The following is a 27,687-nucleotide window of genomic DNA, read 5'->3' as shown; positions in this document are numbered from 1 at the left end:
GGAGGAGTCACATTTTGGGCCAGATTCACGGGGAAACAGCTGGTAGGACGCTTTAAGGTTCCTGAAGGTGTGAAAAGGACCTCTGCAAAGTATTTAGAGTTTCTGACTGACAACTTTCTTCCATGGTCTAAAAAGCAGAAACGTGCCTTCAGGAGCAAAATCATCTTCATGCACGACAATGCATCATCTCATGCTGCAAAGAACACCTCTGAGTTACTGGCTGCTATGGGCATAAAAGGAGATAAACTCATGGTGTGGCCACCATCTTCACCTGACCTCAACCGTACAGAGAACCTTTGGAGTATCATCAAGCAAAAGGTCTATGAGGGTGGGAGGCAGTTCACATCAAAACAGTAGTTCTGGAAGGCTATTCTGACTTCATGCAAAGAAATACAAGCAGAAACTCTCCAAAAACTCACAAGTTCAATGGTTGCAAGAATTGTGAAGGTGACGTAAAAGAAGGGGTCCTATGTTAACATGTAAGTTGGCCTGTTAGGAGGTTTTGGAGTTAAATAGCTGTGTTGTTCAGTGAATGTGACCTCCTAATGCTGCAAATTCCACAAATGATCATTTTCAGTTCTTTAAAACTGATCAAATGTATAGAAATTCTACTGTGCCTAATAATTTGGAACAGTGCATTTTGAGTATTTATTTATTTTGGAGATTATACTGTTATCATTGGGAGGTTTCTTCAATAAAACTCGGAGTATAATCTAACGGGTGATGACTTATTAGACTGACTCATTTGCACTGACCATTTAGGAAAATTTGAGAAAAATATCATTTGCATAATAATTTGGAACACAGTGTAATATATATATATATATATATATATATATATATATATATATATATATATATATATATATATATATATATATATATATTCACACACATACATATATACACTAGCTGAAGAGCCCGGCGTTGCCTGGGCATACTAAATATCTGTGGTTAGTTATAGCACCTCACTTCTGTTATTTTCCCATCACACCTCTCATTTTCCCAATCACATCTTTCATTTTCCCCCTCACATCTCTCATTTTCTCCCTCACCCCTCTCATTCCCCCCTAACACTTGTCATTTCGACCTCACATCTGTCATTTTCTGATCACTCCACTATTATCCCTCACTCCTCTCATTTTGCACTCACACTTTTTCATTTTCACCTCACACCTCTCATTTTCACCTCAGTATATACATGTTTGTCATCTCCCTTATATATAGTATACACCTGTATGTCATCTCCTGTATATAGTATATACCTGTATGTAATCTCCCCTGTATATAGTATATACCTGCTGTGTGTAATCTCCTCCTGTATATAGTATATACCTGTATGTCATCTTCTATATATAGCATATACCTGTATGTCATCTCCTCCAGTATATAGTATATACTTGTGTGTCATCTCCCCTGTATATAGTATATACCTGTGTGTCATCTCCTCCTGTATTAGACCTCGTTCACACGTTATTTGCTCAGTATTTTTACCTCAGTATTTGTAAGCTAAATTGGCAGCCTGATAAATCCCCAGCCAATAGGAAGCCCTCCCCCTGGCAGTATATATTAGCTCACACATACACATAATAGACAGGTCATGTGACTGACAGCTGCCGTATTTCCTATATGGTACATTTGTTGCTCTTGTAGTTTGTCTGCTTATTAATCAGATTTTTATTTTTGAAGGATAATACCAGACTTGTGTGTGTTTTAGGGCGATTTTCATTTGTCAAGTTGTGTGTGTTGAGTTGCGTGTGGCGACATGCATGTAGCGACTTTTTGTGTGTCGAGTTACATGTGACAGGTTAGTGTAGCAAGTTGTGTGCAGCAAGTTTTGCGCATGGCGAGTTTTGCGCGTGGCGAGTTTTATGTCTGGTGCCTTTTGAGTATGTGCAAGTTTTGTGTGAGGCAACTTTTGCATGTGTTGCAACTTTTGTGCATGTGGCAATTTTTCCGCGTGTGCAAGTTTTGCGTGTGGCGAGTTTTCCATGAGGTGAGTTTTGCACTTGTGGTGAGTTTTGCAAGAGCCTAGTTTTTGCATGTGGCGAGTTCTGCGCGTAGCGAGTTTTGAGCGGCGACTTTTGTGTTTCGACTTTTATGTGGCGAGGTTGGTGTATTTGTGGTGAAATGTGTGCTGAGGGTAATATGTGTTCAAGCACGTGGTAGTGTGTGGCGCATTTTGTGTGTGTGTTCATATCCCCGTGTGTGGTGAGTATCCCATGTCGGGGCCCCACCTTAGCAACTGTACGGTATATACTCTTTGGCGCCATCGCTCTCATTCTTTAAGTCCCCCTTGTTCACATCTGGCAGCTGTCAATTTGCCTCCTACACTTTTCCTTTCATTTTTTCCCATTATGTAGATAGGGGCAAAATTGTTTGGTGAATTGTAAAGCGAGGGGTTAAAATTTCACCTCACAACATAGCCTATGACGCTCTCGGGGTCCAGACGTGTGACTGTGCAAAATTTTGTGGCTGTAGCTGCGACGCCTCCAACACTTTTCCTTTCACTTTTTCCCCATTATGTAGATAGGGGCAAAATTGTTTGGTGAATTGGAAAGCACGGGGTTAAAATTTCACCTCACAACATTAGCCTATGACGCTCTCAGGGTCCAGACGTGTGACTGTGCAAAATTTTGTGGCTGTAGCTGCGACGGTGCAGATGCCAATCCCGGACATACACACACACATTCAGCTTTATATATTAGATATATATATATACACACACACTATATAATTGTCTAAGGGTCACTTCCGTCTGTCTGTCTGTCACGGATATTCATTGGTGGCAGCCTCTGTCTGTCATGCAAATCCAAGTCGCTGATTGGCCGCGGCAAAACAGCCACGACCAATCAGCGACGGGCACAGTCCGGAAAAAAATAGCCGCTCCTTACTCCCCGCAGTCAGTGCTCGGCGCCCGCATACTCCCCTCCAGTCACCGCTCACACAGGGTTAATGCCAGCGGTAACGGACCACGTTATGCCGTGGGTAATGCACTCCGTAACCGCTGCTATTAACCCTGTGTGTCCCCAACCTTTTACTATTGATGCTGCCTTTGCGGCATCAATAGTAAAAAGATCTAATGTTAAAAATAAAAAAACAAAAAACCTCCTATACTAAACCTCCGTTGTCCGACGATCCGCTTGCGCCTGCCACCATTTTCCGTTCCCGGCGACGCATTGCGAAATTACCCAGAAGACTTAGCGGTCTCGAGAGACCGCTAAGTTATCTGGGTAATTTCGCAATGGATCCTGGGAACGGAAGATGGCGGCAGGCCGGAGCTTTGGTGGATCCCGCCGGGTGAGTATATAACTATTTTTTATTTTAATTATTTTTTAACAAGAATATGGTGCCCACACTGCTGTAATCTACGTGGCCTGTGTTAGATACCGCGTGGCTGCTATATACTACATGGGCAGTGTTATATACTATGTGGGCTGTGCTATATATTACGTGGCCAGTGTTATATACTGTACTGTGTGGCCTGTGTTATATACTGCATGGCTACTATATACTGCGTGGGCTGTGTTATATAGTACGTGGCTGTGTTATATACTGCGTGGCCACTGTTATATATTGTGTGGCCTGTATTAACGCATCGGGTATTCTAGAATATGTATGTATATAGCAGCCACATAATATATAGCACAGGCCACGACATATTCTTGACACACATCACTAAGAGGTTACTATAGTTCACTGGTCTCACTTTATGGCAAAAGCTGCGTGGGAACTTTCTCACACAGCAATGCCAAAAGTGAGACTAGGGACTTTTTTATAGTGGTGGAGGAATACCGTGCGGAAGGATACCTTCCTCCCGTCATTGTATTCCTGGAGCCCCTAGAGAGCGGTTGCATCAGCTGATGCTGCTGCTTTCCACAGGAGATAGTCGTGGGACACTAGTGGATTTCTGTGGATCAGGCAGTATATTGCATGTTTGTTATTTTAATATTTTTTTGCAGATGACACTGGCTTCGGGGAACAAAGTGACAAGTGATGGTGAGTATGTACTCTATGTTATATGTACTGTATGTCTATGTATGGAGCATGCATGAAGTATGCATGCATGGATGCATGGAGTATGCATGCATGGATGCATGGAGTATGCATGCATGGATGCATGGAGTATGCATGCATGGATGCATGGAGTATGCATGCATGCATGGAGTATGCATGCATGCGTGCATGGAGTATGCATGCATGCGTGCATGGAGTATGCATGCATGCGTGCATGGAGTACGCACGCATGCGTGCATGGAGTACGCACGCATGCATGCATGGAGTACGCACGCATGCATGGAGTACGCACGCATGCATGGAGTACGCACGCATGCATGGAGTACGCACGCATGCATGGAGTACGCACGCATGCATGGAGTACGCACGCATGCATGGAGTACGCACGCATGCATGGAGTACGCACGCATGCATGGAGTACGCACGCATGCATGCATGGAGTACGCACGCATGCATGCATGGAGTACGCACGCATGCATGCATGGAGTACGCACGCATGCATGCATGGAGTACGCACGCATGCATGCATGGAGTACGCACGCATGCATGCATGGAGTACGCACGCATGCATGCATGGAGTACGCACGCATGCATGGAGTACGCATGCATGCATGGAGTACGCATGCATGCATGCATGGAGTACGCATGCATGCATGCATGGAGTACGCATGCATGCATGGAGTATGCATGCATGCATGCATGCATGGATGCATGGAGTATGCATGCATGCATGCATGTATGTTGTATATTTAAGAAAAAAGGAGCGCACTCAGCTGTCTTAAGTTGGTGCTGGCTGTACTTGGGAAAAACCCAACAACAAGTCCAATTTATGGTATATCTTTGCAAAAATGTGATGTATTTATTCACATGTGTTGAGACAAAAAAAAAAATTATATATATATATACACACACACACACACACACACACACACACACACGAGTATAAACGGAGTAGTAACGTTTTGACCCTGCCTCCGGTCTTTCTCAAACTGCGTGGACACACGCCCACAGAAGCAGGACGTCCTGACACCACAACAATTGGAGCCCTTAAAGGGACCACACTTCTAATTTTGCACGCTATCTAGAAGACGCCGTTTGAGAAAGACCCGAGGCAGGGTCGAAACGTTACTACTCCGCTTATACGTGTGTGTGTGTGTGTGTGTGTGTGTGTGTGTGTGTGTGTATGTGATAGATACAAATTATATATATATATATATATATATATATATATATATATATATATATATATATATATATATATATATATATATATATATATAATTTGTGTCTCAACACATGCGAATAAATACATCACATTTTTGCAAAGATATACCATAAGAGTGCGGCTGATTTTTCTATATTGTAGTTTGTTGTATGTATGTAGTATGTATGTACAGTCATGGCCAAAAGTATTGACACCCCTGCAATTCTGTCAGATAATACTCATTTTCTTCCTGAAAATGATTGCAAACACAAATTATTTGGTATTATTATCTTCATGTAATTTGTCAACCCCTTTCTGACATCTGACGTACTATCCCGTCGAGGTGGGGTGGGCATGTATGCCCACCGACGGGATAGTACGTCATACGCGATCGGCCGCGCTCACGGGGGGAGCGCGGCCGAGTGTCAGCTGCCTATCGCAGCAGACATCCGGCACTATGTGCCAGGAGCGGTCACGGACCGCCCCCGGCACATTAACCCCCGGCACGCCGCGATCAAACATGATCGCGGTGTGCCGGCAGTACAGGGAAGCATCGCGCAGGGAGGGGGCTCCCTGCGGCCTTCCCTGAGACCCCCGCAGCAACACGCTGTGATCGCGTTGCTGTGAGGGTCTCTTACCTCCCTCCCTGCAGCAGGCCCAGATCCAAAATGGCCGCGGCATCCGGGTCCTGCAGGGAGGGAGGTGGCTTACCAAGTGCCTGCTCAGAGCAGGCGCTTAGTAAGCCTGCAGTGCTCTAAGTCAGATCGCTGATCTGTGCTGTGCAAACTGTCATATCAGCGATCTGTGATGTCCCCCCCTGGGACAAAGTAAAAAAGTTTTTAAAAAATTTCCAAACGTGTAAAAAAAAAAAAAAAAGATTTCCTAAAAAATGATTATATATATATATATATATATATATATATATATATATATATATATATATATATATATATATATATATATATATATATATATATATATATATATATATATATATATATATATATATATATATATTGTAAGGATTTCACTCACTCAGCTGCGACGGCTGACACTCAGGAGACGTGTTCCTTTAAAGTTCACTGGGTTTATTGCTTCATAAACCATGTGGCAAATAACAGAAAGTAAAATGGGCCTTTGGTTCAGGCAAAGAAAAGCAAGTGTCCAGTTCATCCGGCTCAGTCCTGAAGCCGTAACACACTCAGGAGGGTTTCACCTCCACACATATCTGCTGTGTAAAGGATTAGCCAGTCTTATAAAGAGCTAACCCCACCCAGTAACCCATCACATGATTAGCCATGTGGTCTGACATTACCACAGGTCCTGAAACACATATACAAGATTATGTGCAAGAAAGGAATACTCCGGGCTACATTACAGCAACCAGGCACTTATGTGGCACATACCTCCCATCGACTACAAACCCTTTAGCCATGCTACATACCTCCCCCCTCTGCCTAAAGCCGTGGGGCTTGGCACTTTCCCCCACTAAACAAGGGATTCTCGATAGGGCATCCGCATTACCGTGCAGCTTTCCGGCCCTATGTTCCACATGGAAACTGAAGTCCTGCAGGGCTAAGAACCAACGGGTGACTCTAGCATTTCTTCCTTTCGTTTCTCTCATCCACCTAAGCGGGGCATGGTCAGATACCAGTCTAAATTTACGTCCCAGCAGATAGTACCGCAATGTGTCCACTGCCCATTTTATGGCCAAGCACTCCTTCTCAACGACTGAGTAGTTCTTTTCAGATGAGGACAGCTTCCTACTCAGATACAGAACAGGATGCTCCTCCCCATGTAGTTCTTGGGAAAGGACTGCTCCCACCCCAACATCTGAGGCATCTGTCTGAAGAATAAACTCTTTCTTGAAGTTTGGGGCCATCAGAACGGGTTGCTTACACAAAGCGTTTTTCATTTCTTGGAAACTGGTTTTGGCCATGTTTGGATTGCCTCCACTTTATTGATTTGGGGTTTTATTTCTCCATGACCCACTATGTATCCAAGGTACTTAGCTTCTTCTTTACCCAAGGCGCACTTCTTCGGGTTTATAGTAAATCCGGCCTCTCTTATAGCATCCAACACCGCTTGGACTTTCTCCAGATGACTCTCCCAGTCCGGGCTAAAGATGACGATATCATCTAGGTACGCAGCAGCGTAGGCCTTATGGGGTGCAAGGACTCTATCCATAGCCCTCTGGAAGGTCGCCGGAGCTCCCTGTAGGCCAAACGGCATCCGGGCATATTGGAAGCATCCATCAGGTGTCGAAAAGGCCGTCTTCTCCTTGGCTTCCTGTGCCATGGGGATCTGCCAATACCCCTTTGTCAAATCCAAGGTGGATATATATCTGGCGTGCCCAAGCCTTTCGATGAGCTCATCAATACGGGGCATGGGATAAGCGTCGAACTTGGAGACTTCATTCAACTTCCGATAGTCGTTGCAAAACCTCCACTCTCCATCAGGTTTTGGGACCAGGACAATTGGGCTCGACCAACCGCTCTTGGATTCCTCAATGACCCCAAGCCTCAACATACGCTCCACTTCCTTGGAGATAACTTCTCGACGAGCCTCAGGAATACGATAAGGTTTCACATTCACCCGCACATGCGGCTCTGTTAGGACCTCGTGCTCTATGACCTTCGTGTATCCTGGCAATTCTGAAAACAGGTCCCTGTTTTTCTGGAGTACCTCCAGGCACTGCTGTTTCTGGGTCTTTGATAGCGTCTCTGCTATAGTAACCGCTCCAACCTCACCTTCTGGGTTGCTTAACAATGATGGAGTTGCTGTCGGCTCTCTATCTTGCCATGGCTTGATGAGGTTGACATGGTAAACTTGGAATGGTTTCCGTCTTCCTGGTTGGTGAATTTTATAATTTACCTCACCAAGTTTCTCGACAACCTCATATGGCCCTTGCCATTTGGCCAAGAACTTGCTTTCCACCGTTGGAACTAACACAAGAACTCGGTCTCCCGGATTGAACTGCCTCACTCTCGCAGACCGGTTGTAGACCCTGGCTTGAGCTTCTTGTGCTTGGAGAAGGTGTTCTTTCACGATAGGCATCACCTTTGCAATCCTCTGCTGCATCAGGGCCACATGCTCAATGACGCTTCTGTGGGGTGTGACTTCGGCCTCCCAGGTTTCCTTGGCTATATCCAGGAGTCCTCGTGGATGTCGGCCATATAGAAGCTCAAACGGTGAGAACCCTGTGGAGGCCTGTGGAACTTCACGAATGGAAAACATCAGATAGGGCAAGAGACAATCCCAGTCTCTACCGTCTTTCTCTATAGCTTTTCTCAGCATGCTCTTTAGTGTCTTGTTAAACCTCTAAACAAGGCCATCTGACTGGGGATGGTACACCGAGGTCCTCAACTGGGAGATCTTCAGGGCTTTGCATAACTCCCTCATCACCTTGCTCATGAAAGGTGTACCCTGGTCAGTCAGGATCTCCTTTGGCAGACCTGTCCGGGAAAAGACATGGACCAACTCGCGGGCTATGCTTTTTGAGGAAGAATTTCTCAAGGGAATTGCCTCAGGATAGCGTGTGGCATAGTCCAGGATGACTAATATATACTGATGGCCCCGAGCTGATTTAACTAAGGGACCGACCAAGTCCATGGCAATTCTCTCGAACGGTACCTCAATAATGGGCAGTGGCACAAGGGGGTTCCGGAAATGAGGAGTAGGAGCAGTTAGCTGACATGTAGGGCAGGACCTGCAATAGTTCACTATTTCCCGGTGACACCCAGGCCAATAGAACCTCTGCACAACCCGTTCCTGCGTTTTTTCCACCCCCAGGTGTCCACCCAAGATGTGTGAATGGGCCATGTCCAACACTTTCCGTCTATACGGGCCCGGCACTATCAACTGCTCTACCAACTCCTCCCGTATTTTCGTGACACGGTACAACAACTCCCCCCTCAACAGAAAATGGGGAAATCTTGTGTCTGCCCCCGGCTCCTGTACCACCCCATCAATAACTGTGACATTATTAAAGGCTTCCCTCAGAGTGGGGTCCCTATGTTGGGCAGTCCCAAAATTTTCACCGGTAACTTCTAACTCCAGAATGTCAGATGTAGGGGATACTTCCTCCTCATCCCCAACCAGAACACAAAAAGGAAAACTGTCTGCCTCTGGGTGTGGCGATACCCTTCCAGGGTTCACTGGTTCCCTGCCAGGGAGCTCAGAACCATTTCCCCACAAATCCCAAAACAAACAGAAATCCCGGCCAATAATTATAGGGTGCAACAAGTCCTGAACCACGCCGACTATGTGGGACTCAGTGCCACATGCCGTTTCAATGTCCACCCTGGCCATAGGGTAGTCCTTTGCATCACCATGTATGCACCGCACTCCGACCTTCTTTCCTGGGAGCAGGTGGAGAGGAAAAGTGGCCCTCACCAGGGTCACTAGGCTCCCCGAGTCTAACAGTGCCGTTACTGCTCGACCGTTCACCTTTACGGGACACGCTTGAGGTCCCTCGTTGGATGGAGAGTTCACGCTACAGGCTGGATACGCATAGTATGAACAACGGCGTCCCATGCTGCAGTCCATCTGCTCAGTGGTTTGGGAACAACAGGCAGCTATATGTCCTGGCTTGTGGCACCTCCAACAAATAATATCACCCGTGGGGACCTTGGGCACCACCTCCCCCGCCCTTTGTGACCTTGGACGCACCACCCCTTTTTGGGACTCAGCTGCCTTCTGGGACCCCCAGTACGGCATGGGCTGCCTCCCGAAGGAGCCTTCCAACCCTTGGTATCTCTCAACCAGTCCGATCAGCTCGTCGGCATTCTGGGGATCACCCTGGGCAACCCAAGACTGTATAGGCCTCGGGAGGGAATGGACAAACCGATCCATCATCACCCGTTCTACCATCTGTGCAGGCGCAGAGGATTCTGGCTGCAGCCATTTCTGGACCAGGTGCAACAGATCAAACATTTGGGAACGAGGTGGTTTGTCCCGGTGATAGCCCCAGGAGTGAACTCGCTGTGCCCTGACAGTCAGTGTCACCCCCAAACGTGCGAGAATCTCGGCTTTCAATTTGTGATACTCTTTGGCATCCTGCAAGGTCAAATCATAGTACGCCTTCTGGGGTTCTCCCGTCAGGTATGGCGCAAGTACCTCTGCCCACTGCTCTGGCGGAAGTTTTTCCCTCTCAGCGACCCTCTCAAACACCGTCAGGAAGGCCTCAACATCATCCCCGGGAGTCATTTTCTGCAATGCGCGTCTTACCGTCTTCCGGACGTGGGTGTCATCAGCCAAACCTGGGGTTGGGGCGCTCGCCTTGCCCTGGATGGCGGTTGCCAGAAGCTGCATCTGCTGCTGATGCTCCTGCTGGCTCTGCTGCATCTGCTGCCGTTGCTCCTGCTGGTTTTGCTGCATCTGCTGCCGTTGCTCCTGCTGGCTCTGTTGTATCTGCTGCATCAACAGCCTGTTGGTCTCTTGCTGCCTTTGCTCCTGCTGGCTCTGCCTTTTCTCCTGCTGTGACTGCATCTGGACCAAGTGTTTCAGCAGGTCCTCCATTTTCTCCGGCAATGCTTGCTGGCTTGCAACAGCCTTGACCCAGGACATTCAAAAATAAACTCACGTCTCCGCTGGGAACGCTGCTCGCACGTCTACCACCAATTGTAAGGATTTCACTCACTCAGCTGCGACGGCTGACACTCAGGAGACGTGTTCCTTTAAAGTTCACTGGGTTTATTGCTTCATAAACCATGTGGCAAATAACAGAAAGTAAAATGGGCCTTTGGTTCAGGCAAAGAAAAGCAAGTGTCCAGTTCATCCGGCTCAGTCCTGAAGCCGTAACACACTCAGGAGGGTTTCACCTCCACACATATCTGCTGTGTAAAGGATTAGCCAGTCTTATAAAGAGCTAACCCCACCCAGTAACCCATCACATGATTAGCCATGTGGTCTGACATTACCACAGGTCCTGAAACACATATACAAGATTATGTGCAAGAAAGGAATACTCCGGGCTACATTACAGCAACCAGGCACTTATGTGGCACATACCTCCCATCGACTACAAACCCTTTAGCCATGCTACTATATATATATATATATATATATATATATATATATATATATATATATATATATATATATATATATATATATATATATATATATATATATATATATATATATATTCCCCATAAATACATTTCTTTATCTAAATAAACAAAAAAAACAATAAAAGTACACATATTTAGTATCGCCGCGTCCGTAACGACCCAACCTATAAAACTGTCCCACTAGTTAACCCCTTCAGTAAACATGGTAAGAAAAAAAAAAAGAGGCAAAAAAGAACGCTTTATTATCATACCGCCGAACAAAAAGTGGAATAACACGCGATCAAAAAGACAGATATAAAGAACCATGGTATTGCTGAAAACGTCATCTTGTCCCGCAAAAAATGAGCCGCCATACAGCATCATCAGCAAAAAAATAAAAAAGTTATAGTCCTCAGAATTAAGCGATGCAAAAATTATTATTTTTTCTATAAAATAGTTTTTATCGTATAAAAGCGCCAAAACATAAAAAAAATGATACAAATGAGGTATCATTGTAATCGTACTGACCTGAAGAATAAAACTGCTTTATCAATTTTACCAAACGCGGAACGGTATAAACGCCTCCCCCAAAAGAAATTCATGAATAGCTGGTTTTTGGTCATTCTGCCTCACAAAAATCAGAATAAAAAGCGATCAAAAAATGTCACGTGCCCGAAAATGTTACCAATAAAAACGTCATCTCGTCCCGCAAAAAACAAGGCCTCACATGACTCTGTGGACCAAAATATGGAAAAATTATAGCTCTCAAAATGTGGTAATGCAAAATATATTTTTTGCAATAAAAAGCGTCTTTCAGTGTGTGACGGCTGCCAATCATAAAAATCCACTAAAAAACCCGCTATAAAAGTAAATCAATTTCCCCTTCATCACCCCCTTAGTTAGGGAAAAATGTAAGAAATGTATTTATTTCCATTTTCCCATTAGGGCTAGGGTTAGGGTTGGGGCTAAAGTTACGGTTAGGCCGGGGACACACACACAACGTATAAAAAAAACGGACCGTTTTTGATGGACGAGAATCGCACAAATGTTACCAAAACATTGATCCGTGTGCAGTGCGAGGATGCGATTTTCTCGCATCAAATGATCCGTGTGACATCCGTATGGCATCCGTACTGCGTGTTTTTATCGCAGGCTTGCAAAACCGACATACGGCAATACAAGGGATCCATGTGACCAAAAAAAAAAAAAAACATATATACTGTCTATATATATATATATATATATATATATATATATATATATATATATATATATACTGTATATATAACTTTACTAGAAAGCTCCCTGGCTCGAGTTCATATGAGGACAACCAGCAGAGGGCGCCTCTTATGATCTCGAGCCAGGGAGCTTTCTAGGAAAGTTCCCACGATCTAGGAACAGCCAGCAGAGGGCGCCTCACCGCAAATGAAGCTAAATATAGATCATTGACCTATATTTAGCTTCATTCGCTGGGGTTTTGCAGAAATGAGTATCCTGCATTAGCGGAGCTCTTGTCTGCAAAATATTTTAACCCCTTCAGATGGATCTACATCGTTGGACGTGCCAGATCCTCGGAAGGTATGTATATTGTTGGTTTATTATTTTTTTTTATTTACAGATCGAGGGTCTTCAGTGAGTGGATTGAGAGTAGAATAAATTAATACAACAACCTTTGTGTTTATTTCATTAAATTAATTTTTAATAATGTGTTTGTGTATTTTTTTAACCCTTTACTAGTATTGAATTAATAATGGATAGGTGTCATAACTGACGCCTCTCCATTATTAATTAGGCTTAATGTCACCTTACAATAGCAAGGTGGCATTAACCCTTCATTACCCCATATCCCACCAGTACACGGGAATGGGAAGAGAGTGGCCAAGTGCCAGAATAGGCGCATCTTCCAGATGTGCCTTTTCTGGGGTGGCTGGGGGCAGGTGTTTTTAGCCAGGGGGGGGGCCCAATAACCGTGGACCCTCTCCAGGCTATTAATATCTGCTCTCAGTCACTGGCTTTACTACTCTGGCGGAGAAAATTGTGCGGGAGCCCACGCCAATTTTTTCCGCCATTTAACCCCTTAATTTACTAGCTAGAACGGCCAAATTTTGCATAGACACACTACTGACATTAGTAGTGTGGATTATGCAAAAAAATGGGGATTTGAGATGGTTTACTGTATGTAACCATGTCTCATATCATGTCGGGTTTTAGGAAGGAGAAAGCAAAAGCCGGTAATTGAAATACCGGCTTTAAAGCTGTCTAGCGCTGGAAGATTATATATATATATATACATATACATATACATATACATATACATATACATATATATATATATATATATATATATATACATATACATATATATATATATATATACACATTCTATGTGTACACATTTATTCGACCTATTCTATTCTAACCTGTCAGTGTGATTTTACTGTACACCGCACTGAATTACCGGCTTTTCTCTCTAACAGCGCTGCGTATTCCTCGCAAGTCACACTGCTGGTCCGTGTGTGATCCGTATTTTTGGGCCTTCCATAGACTTTCATTGGCGATTCTCGGCCGAGAAACGCTGACAATCGCAGCATGCTGCGATTTCACTCGGATCCTGAATACGGCCGAGAAAATATCGGATGATGGGAGCTGCCCCATTGATTAACATTGGGACGAGTGCTATGCGATTTTTTATCGCATTGCACTCGTCCGTATTACGGTCTAGTGTGACCCCGGCCTTACGGTTTAGATTACATTTACGGTTGGGAATAGGGTTGGGATTAGGCTTAAGGGTGTGTCAGGGTTAGAGGTGTGGTTAGGGTTACTGTTGGGATTAGGGGTGTGTTTGGATTAGGGTTTCAGTTATAATTGAGGGGTTTCCACTGTTTAGGCACATCAGGGGCTCTCCAAATGCGACATGGCGTCCGATCTCAATTCCAGCCAATTCTGCGTTGAAAAAGTAAAACAGTGCTCCTTACCTTTCGAGCTCTCCCGTGTGCTCAAACAGGGGTTTACCCCAACATATGGGGTATCAGCGTACTCAGGACAAATAGTACAACAACTTTTGGGGTCCAATTTCTCCTGTTACCCTTGGGAAAATACAAAACTGGGGGCTAAAAAATAATTTTGGGGGGAAAGTTTTATTTTTTTTATTTTCACGGCTCTGCGTTCTAAACTGTAGTGAAACACTTGGGGATTCAAAGTTCTCACAACACATCTAGATAAGTTCCTTGGGGGGTCTAGTTTCCAATATGGGGTCACTTGTGGGGGGTTTCTACTGTTTAGGTACATTAGGGGCTCTGCAAACGCAATGTGACGCCTGCAGATCATTCCATCTAAGTCTGCATTCCAAATGATGCTCCTTCCCTTCCGAGCTCTGCCATGCGCTCAAACGGTGGTTCTTCCCCACATATCGGGTATCAGCGTATTCAGGACAAATTGGACAACAATATTTAGGGTCCTATTTCTCCTGTTACCCTCAGGAAAATACAAAACTGAGGGCTAAAAAATAATTTTTGTGGGAAAAAAAATGTATTTTATTTTTACGTCTCTGCATTATAAACTTCTGTGAAGCCCTTGGTGGGTCAAAGCGCTCACCACACATCTACATATGTTCCTTAGGGGGTCTACTTTCCAAAATGGTGTCACTTGTGGGGGGTTTCAATGTTTAGGCACATCAGTGGCTCTCCAAATGCAACATGGCGTCCCATCTCAATTGCTGTCAATTTTGCATTGAAAAGTCAAACAGCGCTCCTTCGCTTCCGAGCTTTCCCATGCGCCCAAACAGTGGTTTACCCCCCCATATGGGGTATCGGCGTACTCAGGACAAATTGTAAAACAACTTTTGGGGTCCATTTTCTCCTGTTACCCTTGGTAAAATAGAACAAATTGGAGCTGAAGTAAATATTTTGTGAAAAAAAAGTTAATGTTCATTTTTATTTAAACATTCCAAAAATTCCTGTGAAACACCAGAAGGGTTAATAAACTTCTTGAATGTGGTTTTGAGCACCTTGAGGGGTGCAGTTTTTAGAATGGTGTCACACTTGGTTATTTTCGATCATATAGACCCCTCAAAATGACTTCAAATGAGATGTGGTCCCTAAAAAAAAAAAAAAAAATGGTGTTGTAAAAATGAGAAATTGCTGGTCAACTTTTAACCCTTATAACTCCCTAACAAAAAAAAATTTTGGTTCCAAAATTGTGCTGATGTAAAGTAGACATGTGGGAAATGTTACTTATTAAGTATTTTGTGTGACATATCTCTGTGATTTAATTGCATAAAAATTCAAAGTTGGAAAATTGCGAAATTTTCAAAATTTTCGCCAAATTTCCGTTTTTTTTCACAAATAAACGCAGGTAATATCAAAGAAATTTTACCACTATCATGAAGTACAATATGTCACGAGAAAACAAATGTCAGAATCACTGGGATCCGTTGAAGCGTTCCAGAGTTATAACCTCAAAGGGACAGTGGTCAGAATTGTAAAAATTGGCACGGTCATTAACGTGCAAACCACCCTCGGGGGTATAGGGGTTAAATGAAAAAAAAACACAAAAATAATTGTCCTAAAGCCAAATTGGATATAATTCCACACCAAACATAAAAAAGGGGGTGGACAAAAGTATTGGCACTGTTCGAAAAATCATGTGATGCTTCTCTAATTTGGGTAATTAACAGCACCTGTAACTTACCTGTGGCACCTAACAGGTGTTGGCAATAACTAAATCACACTTGCAGCCAGTTAACATGGATTAAAGTTGACTCAACCTCTGTCCTGTGTCCTTGTGTGTACCACATTGAGCATGGAGAAAAGAAAGACCAAAGAACTGTCTGAGGACTTGAGAAATCAAATTGTGAGGAAGCATGAGCAATCTCAAGGCTACAAGTCCATCTCCAAAGACCTGAATGTTCCTGTGTCTACCGTGCGCAGTGTTATCAAGAAGTTTAAAGCCCATGGCACTGTGGCTAACCTCCCTAGATGTGGACGGAAAAGAAAAATTGACAAGAGATTTCGACGCAAGATTGTGCGAATGTTGAATAAAGACTCGACTAACATCCAAACAAGTTCAAGCAGCCCTGCAGTCCGAGGGTACAACAGTGTCAACCCGTACTATCTGTCAGCTTCTGAATGAAAAGGGACTGTATGGTAGGAGACCCAGGAAGACCACACTTCTTCTCCCGAGACATAAAAAAGCCAGGCTGGAGTTTGCCAAAACATACCTGAAAAAGCCTAAAACGTTTTGGAAGAATGTTCTCTGGTCAGATTAGACAAAAGTAGAGCTTTTTGGGCAAAGGCATCAACATAGAGTTTAAGGAGAAAAAAAAAGAGGTTTTCAAAGAAAAGAACACAGTCCCTACAGTCAAACATGGCGGAGGTTCCCTGATGTTTTGGGGTTCCTTTGCTGCCTCTGGCACTGGACTGCTTGACCATGTGCATGGCATTATGAAGTCTGAAGACTACCAACAAATTTTGCAGCATAATGTAGGGCCCAGTGTGAGTAAGCTGGGTCTCCCTCAGAGGTCATCGGATTCCAGCAGGACAATGACCCAAAACACACTTCACAAAGCACTAGAAAATGGTTTGAGAAAGCACAGGAGACTTCTAAGGCTGGGTTCACATTGCATTATGGCTCTACGTTTAACGGACTACGTTACACCGCGGCATAATGCGGTGTAACGTAGTCCGTTAACGCAGACATAGACTGCAATGTCGGACGCATCGCTAGCGCACGCCCACAATGGGCGTGCGCTAGTGATATGCCGTCATTTGAGTGAAGGACCCGAGACGCGGGCTGCAGCGTTTCCGGGTCCGTCACCGCTAGCGCAGATGGAGCTAGCAGAAGCTCCATCTGCGCTAGCGCTGTGCAAAAGTCGGCACTTGCGTTAGCGCAGTCCGTTCAACGTATGCGTTGAACGGACTGCACTAACGCAATGTGAACCTAGCCTAAGGTGGCCAGCAATGAGTCCACACCTGAATCCCATAACTGTGGAGAGATCTAAAAATGGCAGTTTGGAGAAGACACCCTTCAATTATCAGGGACCTGGAGCAGTTTGCCAAAGAAGAATGGTCTAAAATTCCAGCAGAGCATTGTAAGAAACTCATTGATGGTTACCGGAAGTGGTTGGTCGCAGTTATTTTGGCTAAAGGTTGTGCAACCAAGTATTAGGCTGAGGGTGCCAATACTTTTGTCTGGCCCATTTTTGGAGTTGTGTGAAATGATCAACGTTTTGCTTTTTGCTTCATTATCTTGTGTTTTTTCATTTAAGACAAATTAAATGAAGATAATACCAAATAATTTGTGTTTGCAATCATTTTCAGGAAGAAAATGAGTGTTATCTGACAGAATTGCAGGGGTGTCAATACTTTTTGGCCATGACTGTAGTATGTATGTTTGTGGGGGGTTTTTTTTTTACATTCCACACATTAGCCGGATGATGGGACTACTACTGTTCCATCATTGGCTAATGTGTCAATCACTGTCATTGTAGCAGGCATAGCCGATGGGACTTGTAGTCCCATCGGACGATGCCTGCACACAGACACAAAGACCCCCGGCAGGCCCATACAGACCCACGAGAGGCCCGTACAGACCCCCGGCAGGCCCGCACAGACCCCCGAGAGGCCCGTACAGACCCCCAGCAGGCCCGCACAGACCCCCGAGAGGCCCGTACAGACCCCGCCCGCACACACAGACACACACAGTCTCCACCCATGCACAGCCCACACTCTTCCCCCCTCCCGAACTGGATGTGCAAGGAAAGAAAGGGTTTATTTTCATTCCGATATTTGGGTCCCATTGACTTGCATTGATTTCTGGTATCGGAATCAGCGATATCCGAAATTTTTTGGGTATCGGTCCGATCCAATCCAATACACTACTAACCACACAAACACTAGGGCAACTGTTAGGCAACTGTTAGGCTTGGTCTTCTTCCAAAAGGTTGTGCCATTGGCTGGTTTCTAAGCATGCTTGCATTGCACTTCCCATGATTACTCAGTCATAATAATATTTAAAATTGTGAAGTGTTACTGTGAAGTGATACGTGCCCAAAAGTGGCTGTACACGAGTAGTGATAATTGCCCAAAAGTGATACGTGCCCAAAAGTCATTGTGCAATCGTTTAGTGATAGTGCATAGAAATGATTGTGAAGTATGTCTCCATGACATCAAGAGTGACAGCATGGGACACTAAGGGTCAGCAAAACGCTGCATGTTTGACGCTGCCTAGAGCCGCAGCTGGAGACGCTGCCTAGAGCTGTTTACAATGCGGCGACGTTCCGTCGCCACACCATAAAATTCACATAGATAATCATTAGATGCGGTAAAACTGCATCTAATGATTAGTCACATGCGTAGTAACTGCGTAAATGCAGCTTATTATGCTTGTCTACCAATTTAAATAAGCTCTTACCTGTCCCGCCACCGGAAGTCCCGCGTCCACTGCAGTTCTCACGGTAAGCTAAGTTCTCGCGATAACTTGGCTTACCGCAAGAACTGCCTTGCACGTGACCTGGGGTTATCTCCGGTCACTAGGCTGGTTCACACAGTCAACTGATTGCGAGAACCCTGCAGTGTAGGTGATCCCTGGAGAGTTATCTCCAGTGATCACCTACAAGCTCTGCTATATCTGGATGTCAGGCATCCAGATGTAGCAGAGCTGGACTAGTCATGGGACACGCGTTATTAAGGACTCCGTTGGACACAGGGAGTATACTGTTGATTTATTATTTTTCTTTTTTTCCAGGGGACGAGTGCATCGCATGATTGAGCGTTTAATAAAAATATGGTCAAAACTGTGTGGTGTTTTATTTCATTAAAATACTTTAGTCTGCATGTGTGTTTTATTAACCCTTTAACATCTATAGGATTAGTAATGGTAGGCATCTTATTCTCGCCCCTTCATTACTAAGCTGGCTTAATGTCACCTTACAAAGGTGACATTAACCCCTCATTACCCCATATCCCACCGCTACTCGGGAGTGGGAAGAGAGGCTAAGCGCCGGAATTGGCTCATCTTACAGTATTGGTATTTGTAGCTGGGGGGCCAATATCCATGGCCCCTCTCTAGGCTATGAATATCAGCCCGCAGCTGTCTGCGTAGCCTTTCTGGCTGTAAATTATAGGGGGACCCCACGTTATTTTTTTGGGGGGTTCCCCCTATTTTTATAGCCAGTAAAGGCTAAATATACAGCTGCGGGCTGATATTAATAGCCTGGAAAGATCCATGGGTATTAACCCCTTCCCATGCTACAAACATTGGTCCACCAGTCGCTGGCTTTCCCTCTCTGGCGCCATTTACATTTTTCAAATGAAACATTGCTTTTAAGGCCGGGGTCCCACTTGCAAGAAACTCACAGGAGTCTCTCGCCTCAATACCCTTCACTGCCACCGGCACTCGGGACCGGAGCATTCAGCTACATAGAAATACATGCAGCCGCACACTCCGGTCCCGAGTGCTGGCGGCAGTGCCGGGTATTGAGGTGTGAGACTCATGCGGGTTTCTGGCAAGTGTGACCCCAGCCTAACGCAGATTTCGTGAGTGTGTGTCTTTATTTAAGGCAGTTATCACACATGCGAGAAACTCGGACGAGCCTCACATCTTCATACCCGGCACTGCCGCTGGCACTCAGGAGTGGAGCATGCGGCTGCAGAGAAATACATGCAACAGCACACTCTGCTCCCGAGTGCCGTCAGCAGTGCCGGGTATTAAGATGTGAGGCTCGTCTGAGTTTCTCGCATGTGTGATCCCGGCCTACTCTTTATGTAACATTTTATTATATTTATTACTAAACATTGGGCTTGGTATTATCTATCTATAAATATATCTATCTATAGATATATCTAATATCCATCTATAGATCTATTATCTGTGTGTGTAAATATTATTCTTCAATGGATTATGTAAATGAAGAGGTTGGACACAGAGGCGTAGCTAGAGCTTTTGCCGCCCGGGGCTGTTCCCGAGTTTGGCGCCCCCCCCCCTGTATTGCCCCAGTGTGTCCAGCATTCTGCCCCATGGTCTCCAGTAATCTGCCCCATGGTCTCCAGTATTGCCCCGGTGTGTCCAGCAATCTGCCCCATGGTCTCCAGTATTGCCCCAGTATGTCCAGAAGTCTGCCCCAGGGTCTCCAGCATTGCCTCAATGTGTCCTGAAATCTGCCCCATGGTCTCCAGTATTCAGTGTGTCCAGCAATCTGCCCCATAGTCTCCTGTATTGCCCCAGTGTGTCCAGCATTCTGCCCCATGGTCTCCAGTATTGCCCCAGTGTGTCCAGCATTCTGCCCCATGGTCTCCAGTATTGCCCCAGTGTGTCCAGCAATCTGCCCCATGGTCTCCAGTATTGCCCCAGTATGTCCAGAAGTCTGCCCCAGGGTCTCCAGCATTGCCTCAATGTGTCCTGAAATCTGCCCCATGGTCTCCAGTATTCAGTGTGTCCAGCAATCTGCCCCATAGTCTCCTGTACTGCCCCAGTGTGTCCAGCATTCTGCCCCATGGTCTCCAGTATTGCCCCAGTGTGTCCAGCATTCTGCCCCATGGTCTCCAGTATTGCCCCAGTGTGTCCAGCAATCTGCCCCATAGTCTCCTGTATTGCCCCAGTGTGTCCAGCAATCTGCCCCATGGTCTCCTGTATTGCCCCAGTGTGTCCAGCAATCTGCCCCGTAGTCTCCTGTACTGCCCCAGTGTGTCCAGCATTCTGCCCCATGGTCTCCAGTATTGCCCCAGTGTGTCCAGCATTCTGCCCCATGGTCTCCAGTATTGCCCCAGTGTGTCCAGCATTCTGCCCCATGGTCTCCAGTATTGCCCCAGTGTGTCCAGCAATCTGCCCCATAGTCTCCTGTACTGCCCCAGTGTGTCCAGCAATCTGCCCCATGGTCTCCTGTATTGCCCCAGTGTGTCCAGCAATCTGCCCCATAGTCTCCTGTACTGCCCCAGTGTGTCCAGCATTCTGCCCCAGTGTGTCCAGCAATCTGCCCCATGGTCTCCAGCATTGCCCCAGCCCCAGACAGTCAGACATAAAGAAAAAAAAAAAAAAGTAAAATCCTCACCTCTCCCGTTCCTAGCGCAGGTCCGGTGCAGCCAGTCAGCGTCTCTCCGGCTCTGCGACGCTCAGGACAGAGAGGCAGAGCGGCGCGCACAGTAGTGACGTCATCGCGCCCTCTGCCCTGAGACGTCGCAGAGTCAGAGGACGCTGAAGCCGCAGGAACCAGGAGAGGTGAGTATTAGAGCGGGGGGCGGGGCCCGGTGGTGGGGGGAGCTGGCCCTGGTCGTGGCGGCGGACGGCGCCGCCCGAAGATTTAAAGGGGCGTCTTTTTTTTTTTTTTTTTTCTCCTGCAGCGCCAGCCGCCCCCCGCATTGTGCCGCCCGGGGCGGACCGCCCCCCCCGCACCCCCCTTCCTACGCCACTGGTTGGACAAGAAATGACATCCCAATTCTTTTTTTTGGTATATCTATTTAGCTTAGGCTGTGTTTCCATGGTCAGGAAACGCTACGGGTATGACGCTGAGTAGAGCAGCAGCGTCAAACCCACAGCGTCCAGTGGAGGGGATATCATGAAATCCCGTCTCCACTATGCATTAAAACACGCAGGCGGCAGACCCGCGTAAACGGACATGCAGCACATCTTTTCAGCACGCAGCATAAGGGTACGGTATGTTTCCACGGTCATGATTTGCTCAAAATTTGATGCAGGTAAAATCTGCACCTGAGGTCACTGGCATGTCACCTGTGTATTTGATGCGTTTTTACATGCGTTTTTGATGCCTTTTTCATGCGTTTTTTGATGCGGATTTGTGTGTTTTTGCAAGCTAAATAAAGATACACACAAAAATAAGAATTGTGATGTCACTTCTTGTCCAACCTCTTCATTTACATACGCCATTGAAGAATAATGTTTACACACACAGATAGATACGATAGATGGATACAATAGATAAATACGATAGACATCTATCGTATCTATCATATCTATCGATCTATCTATAGTATTTATCTATTATCTATCAATCGATATATCTATCTATTGATATATTCATCTATGAATATATCTATTGATATATAGATACATCGATAGATAATAGATAGATACGATAAATGGATCACACATGTGAGAAACTCTGACGAGTCTCGCATATTAATACCCGGCACTGCCGACGTCACTCGGGACCGGAGTGTGCAGCTGCATGTATTTCTATGTAGCCGAATGCTCGGGTCCCGCGAGTGCCTGTGGCAGTATTGTCCCCGGCCTTAATTCAATGTTAAATTTGAAAGAAAAAAAAAAAACTGGTGTGGGCTCCCACGCAATTTTCTCCACCAAAGTGGTAAAGCCAATGACTGAGGGCAGATATTAATAGCCAAGAGAGGGACCATGGTTATAGCCCCCCCGGCTAAAAACATCTGCCCCCAGCCACCCCAGAAAAGGCACATCAGTAAGATGCCCCTTTTCTGTCACTTAGCCTCTCTCTTCCCACTCCCCTGTAGCAGTGGGATATGGGGTAATAAGGGGTTAATGTCACCTTGCTAATGTAAGGTGACATTAAGCCTGATTAATAATGGAGAGATGTCAATAAGACACCTATGCATTATTAATCCAATATTAATAAAGGGTTAAAAAAATACTTTTTTCCTAATGTGTGTCTTTTTAACCCTTTACTAATATTGGATTAATAATGGATAGGTGTCTTATTGACGCCTCTCCATTATTAAAAAGGCTTAATGTCACCTTACAATAACAAGGTGACATTAACCCTTTATTACCTCATATGCCACTGCTACAGGAGAGTGGGAAGAGAGAGGCCAAGTGCCAAAATAGGCGCATCTTACAGATGTGCCTTTTCTGGGGTGGCTGGGGGCAGATGTTTTTAGCCAGGGGGGGCAATAACCGTGGACCCTCTCTAGGCTATTAATATCTGTCCTCAGTCACTGGCTTTACCACTCTGGTGGAGAAAATTGCATGGGAGCCCACGCCAGTTTTTCCGTGATTTAACCCTTTATTTTAACAGCTAGAGCCCCCAAATTTTGCACACAGACACTTCTAACATTAGTAGTGAGGGATATGTCAAAAAAAACTAAGGAATATGAAATGGATAACTGTATGTAATCATGTCTCATATCATGTTGAGTTTGGGAAGGAGATAGCAAAAGCCGGCAAATGATTTACCATAAACTTCACAGCTTTTTCACCCTTACAACCTATTGGAGTGCTGCCTTCTTTTTTGTTTGAGATTATATATATATATATATATATATATATATATGTTTTTACAACTATTTGGGGCCATGGATCCATTCTATGTCCATTTTGCAAGCCGGCGAGAGGATTTCGCCGTTCCTCGCATTGAATACGGATCACTGTTCAGGAAATTTTCTGCGTATCTCGACAATCAAAAACGGACCGTATTTTTATACGTTGTGTGTGACTCCGGCCTAAGGGTACCGTTACACTTAACGATTTACCAACGATCACGACCAGCGATCGTTGGTAAGTCGTTGTGTGGTCACTGGAGAGCTCTCCAGCGACCAACGATGCCGAAGTCCCCAGGTAACCAGGGTAAACATCAGGTTACTAAGCGCAGGGCCGCGCTTAGTAACCCGATGTTTAAAAGTAAAAAAAAAAACACTACATACTTACGTTCCTGTCACGTCCCCCAGCGTCAGCTTCCCTGCACTGTGCAAGCGCCGGCCGGAAAGCAGATCGGTGACGTCACCGCTGTGCTCTGCTTTACGGCTGGCCAGCGCTGACACTGGGGGACGCAGGGAAGCTGACGCTGGGGGACGTGACAGGAATGTAAGTATGTAGTTTTTTTTTTTTTACTTTTACAATGGTAACCAGGGTAAACATCGGGTTACTAAGCCCGGCCCTGCGCTTAGTAACCCGATGTTTACCCTGGTTACCAGTGAAGACATCGCTGGATCGGTGTCACACACGCCGATCTGGCGATGTCAGCGGGAGATCAGCGACAAAATAAAGTTCTGGACTTTCAGCAACGACCAGCGATGTCACAGCAGGATCCTGATCGCTGCTGCGTGTCAAACACAACGATATCGCTATCCAGGACGCTGCAACGTCACGGATCGCTATCGTTATCGCTCTAAAGTCGCTAAATGTGACGGTACCTTAACTCCCAAACTGATTGCATTGTTTACTGACAAGGTATAAAAAATTTTGAAAAACACACCTAATACGTTATTAACAACATTTTACCACGTTTATTTTCACACATGGAAATAAGCGATTTTTCCTTTTCGCTTCTGAACTATACAGAGTTCTGATATTTTATTTCAGATTATGTGCAGAATTTGAACTTGTTTCATTTGACTACTTGTGGTTCAAGGTAAGCTGAATCTGTGAATAATTAATGTCTTAAGGTACCGTTACACTTAACGATTTACCAACGATCACGACAAGCAATACGACCTGGCCGTGATCGTTGGTAAGTCGTAGTGTGGTCGCTGGAGAGCTGTCACACAGACAGCTCTCCAGCGACCAACGATGCCGAAGTCCCCGGGTAACCAGGGTAAACATCGGGTTACTAAGCGCAGGGCCGCGCTTAGTAACCCAATGTTTACCCTGGTTACCATTGTAAAAGTAAAAAAAAAACACTACATACTTACATTCCTGTCGTGTCCCCGCCGTCAGCTTCCCTACACTGTAAGCGCTGGCCGGAAAGCAGAGCTGTGACGTCACCGCTGTGCTCTGCTTTACGGCCGGCCGGCGCTGACACTGGGGGACGCAGGGAAGCTGACGCTGAGGGACGTGACAGGAATGTAAGTATGTAGTGGTTTTTTTTTTACTTTTACAATGGTAACAAAGGTAAACATCGGGTTACTAAGCGCGGCCCTGGTTACCAGTGAAGACATCGCTGGATCGGTGTCACACACGCCGATCCAGTGATGTCAGCGGGTGATCCAGCGATGAAATAAAGTTCTGATCATTCCCCAGCGACCAACGATCTCCCAGCAGGGGCCTGATCGTTGGTCGCTGTCACGCATAACGATTTCGTTAACGATATCGTTGCTACGTCACAAAAAGCAACGATATCATTAACGATATCGTTCTGTATGACGGTACCTTTACTGGATGTTATTCACAACATTCTGGCCATGAAGTACATTTTGATGATAGTCCTAGCAAGTTACTGGTGAAACGCTTCCAAGTTTCTGTCAACATACAAAAATAAGCGATTTACGTGAATAACTTCTGAACTACACATAGAGTTGATATTTTTTGGCAAACATTATTCAGGACATTGAGCTGGTCGTTTTATGTACTAGTGGTCCAGGGTACCTCTTTTCAAATTGAAGTTATGTACGATTGAGTACGTTTGATTATGCGCGACATAAATAAGCGATTTATGTGAATAACCCAGGACCACAAGTAGTCAAAATAAACATCTCAAAGTCCTGAACAAAATTTTACCCAAACAATATCCACCCTATGTATAACTCATCATACATGAAAATCTAATAGCTACGGTAACTAATAACTAATTGCTAACTGCAGACTAACTTGAGTCTGGTTACCCCCTCCCCTCAAAGGGAATGAATGGGCCACCCCCTCCCCCTCAAAGGGACAAAGGGAATGAATGGGCCACCCCCCCCCTCAAAGGGAATGAATGGGCCACCCCCCCCCTCAAAGGGAATGAATGGGCCACCCCCCCCCCCCTCAAAGGGAATGAATGGGCCACCCCCCCCCCCCCTCAAAGGGAATGAATGGGCCACCCCCCCCCTCAAAGGGAATGAATGGGCCACCCCCCCCCTCAAAGGGAATGAATGGGCCACCCCCCCCTCCTCAAAGGGAATGAATGGGCCACCCCCTCCTCAAAGGGAATGAATGGGCCACCCCTTCCTCAAAGGGAATGAATGGGCCACCCCCTCCCCTCAAAGGGAATGAATGGGCCACCCCCTCCCCTCAAAGGGAATGAATGGGCCACCCCCTCCCCCCAAAGGGAATGAATGGGCCACCCCCCCCTCAAAGGGAATGAATGGGCCACCCCCTCCTCAAAGGGAATGAATGGGCCACCCCCTCCTCAAAGGGAATGAATGGGCCACCCCCCCCCTCAAAGGGAATGAATGGGCCACCCCCTCCTCAAAGGGAATGAATGGGCCACCCCCTCCTCAAAGGGAATGAATGGGCCACCCCCTCCTCAAAGGGAATGAATGGGCCACCCCCTCCTCAAAGGGAATGAATGGGCCACCCCCTCCTCAAAGGGAATGAATGGGCCACCCCCTCCCCCCAAAGGGAATGAATGGGCCACCCCCTCCTCAAAGGGAATGAATGGGCCACCCCCTCCTCAAAGGGAATGAATGGGCCACCCCCTCCTCAAAGGGAATGAATGGGCCACCCCCTCCTCAAAGGGAATGAATGGGCCACCCCCTCCCCCCAAAGGGAATGAATGGGCCACCCCCTCCCCCCAAAGGGAATGAATGGGCCACCCCCTCCCCCCAAAGGGAATGAATGTGTCTGAACGATCGGGCGCAGGCGCACACAGTGAGGCCCGCTATTAGCAGCCCCCCCACCGGCTGCGGTCGGCGTGTAGTACGGAGCAGCAGAATGGCCACACACAGGACGAGCCCGGGTGACAGTGAGGAGAGCCCGTACCTGGCGCAGTCACTTCCCCATGCCGTCCACAAGGTTACTCCCGGATCCCAGCCTGGTAATGCCGGCTGCGGGTGGGCGGGCAGATCAGTCCAGTCCCGGGGGGCTGGAGCAGGCTTCCCCCGATTTTCGTGTCTCGCTGTTTCTGGAACAATCAGAGCTCCGATCAGGCTGCCGTGCAGAGCGGAGATGCTCGGGGAGGAGGGGCGCAATCTGGGATCAGACACTCAGGTCTATCAGGAGGAGGGGTGGGGGCGGCTGCTGCCGGGTTCCTTCTGCTTCTCTTTCCTCTTCCTCGCTCCCCTCCTCCTTTCCTCCTCCTCCTTTCCTCTCACTGGGCGCCCACCCTCTCAGACTCGCACAGAAGTTTGCTGGGGTCCATCGTGGTCATTCCTCTGACACAACGAGTGAGCCCCAGATCACGAGCCTTTCTGGAGCCGGCTGGATGTGCGCCCTCTACTGGCAGCTTTCCTGAATGCACCAAGCTTTTCTGTTTAACAAAAAAGGAGGAAAAAACATTTCAGATTAATATTTTCGTGATGGGGACAGGGCTGGATTTAAAGGGACACTGTCACCTGAATTTGGAAGGAACAATCTTCAGCCATGGAGGCGGGGTTTTGGGTTTTTTGATTCACCCTTTCCTTACACGCTGGCTGCAATATTGGCTTGAAGTTCATTCTTTGTCCTCCATAGTACACACCTGTGCAAGGCAAGATTGCACCTTGTGCAGGCGTGTACTACGGAGGACAAAGAATGAACTTCAATCCAATATTGCAGCCAGCATGCAGCCAGCGGGTAAGGAAAGGGTGAATCCAAAAC

General features: G+C 46.2%; 1 protein-coding gene across 2 annotated transcripts in view; it reads right to left on the bottom strand.

Annotated features, from left to right (window-relative positions):
• LOC138647839 (transcription factor 20-like) overlaps positions 1–27,131 on the bottom strand; it is a 421,475-nt gene extending 394,344 nt beyond the window's left edge. For both annotated transcript variants that reach the window (XM_069737120.1, XM_069737121.1), the window contains exon 1: positions 26,872–27,131. The gene's annotated coding sequence lies outside the window, so the exon portion shown is untranslated. The remainder of the gene's footprint in view (positions 1–26,871) is intronic.
• Between the last annotated feature and the right edge of the window lie 556 nt (positions 27,132–27,687).

This window comes from Ranitomeya imitator, chromosome 8 (genome assembly GCF_032444005.1).
Source record: "Ranitomeya imitator isolate aRanImi1 chromosome 8, aRanImi1.pri, whole genome shotgun sequence".
In the NCBI taxonomy this organism is placed as follows: domain Eukaryota; kingdom Metazoa; phylum Chordata; class Amphibia; order Anura; family Dendrobatidae; genus Ranitomeya; species Ranitomeya imitator.
This window is presented reverse-complemented; position numbering and strand designations above follow the sequence as displayed.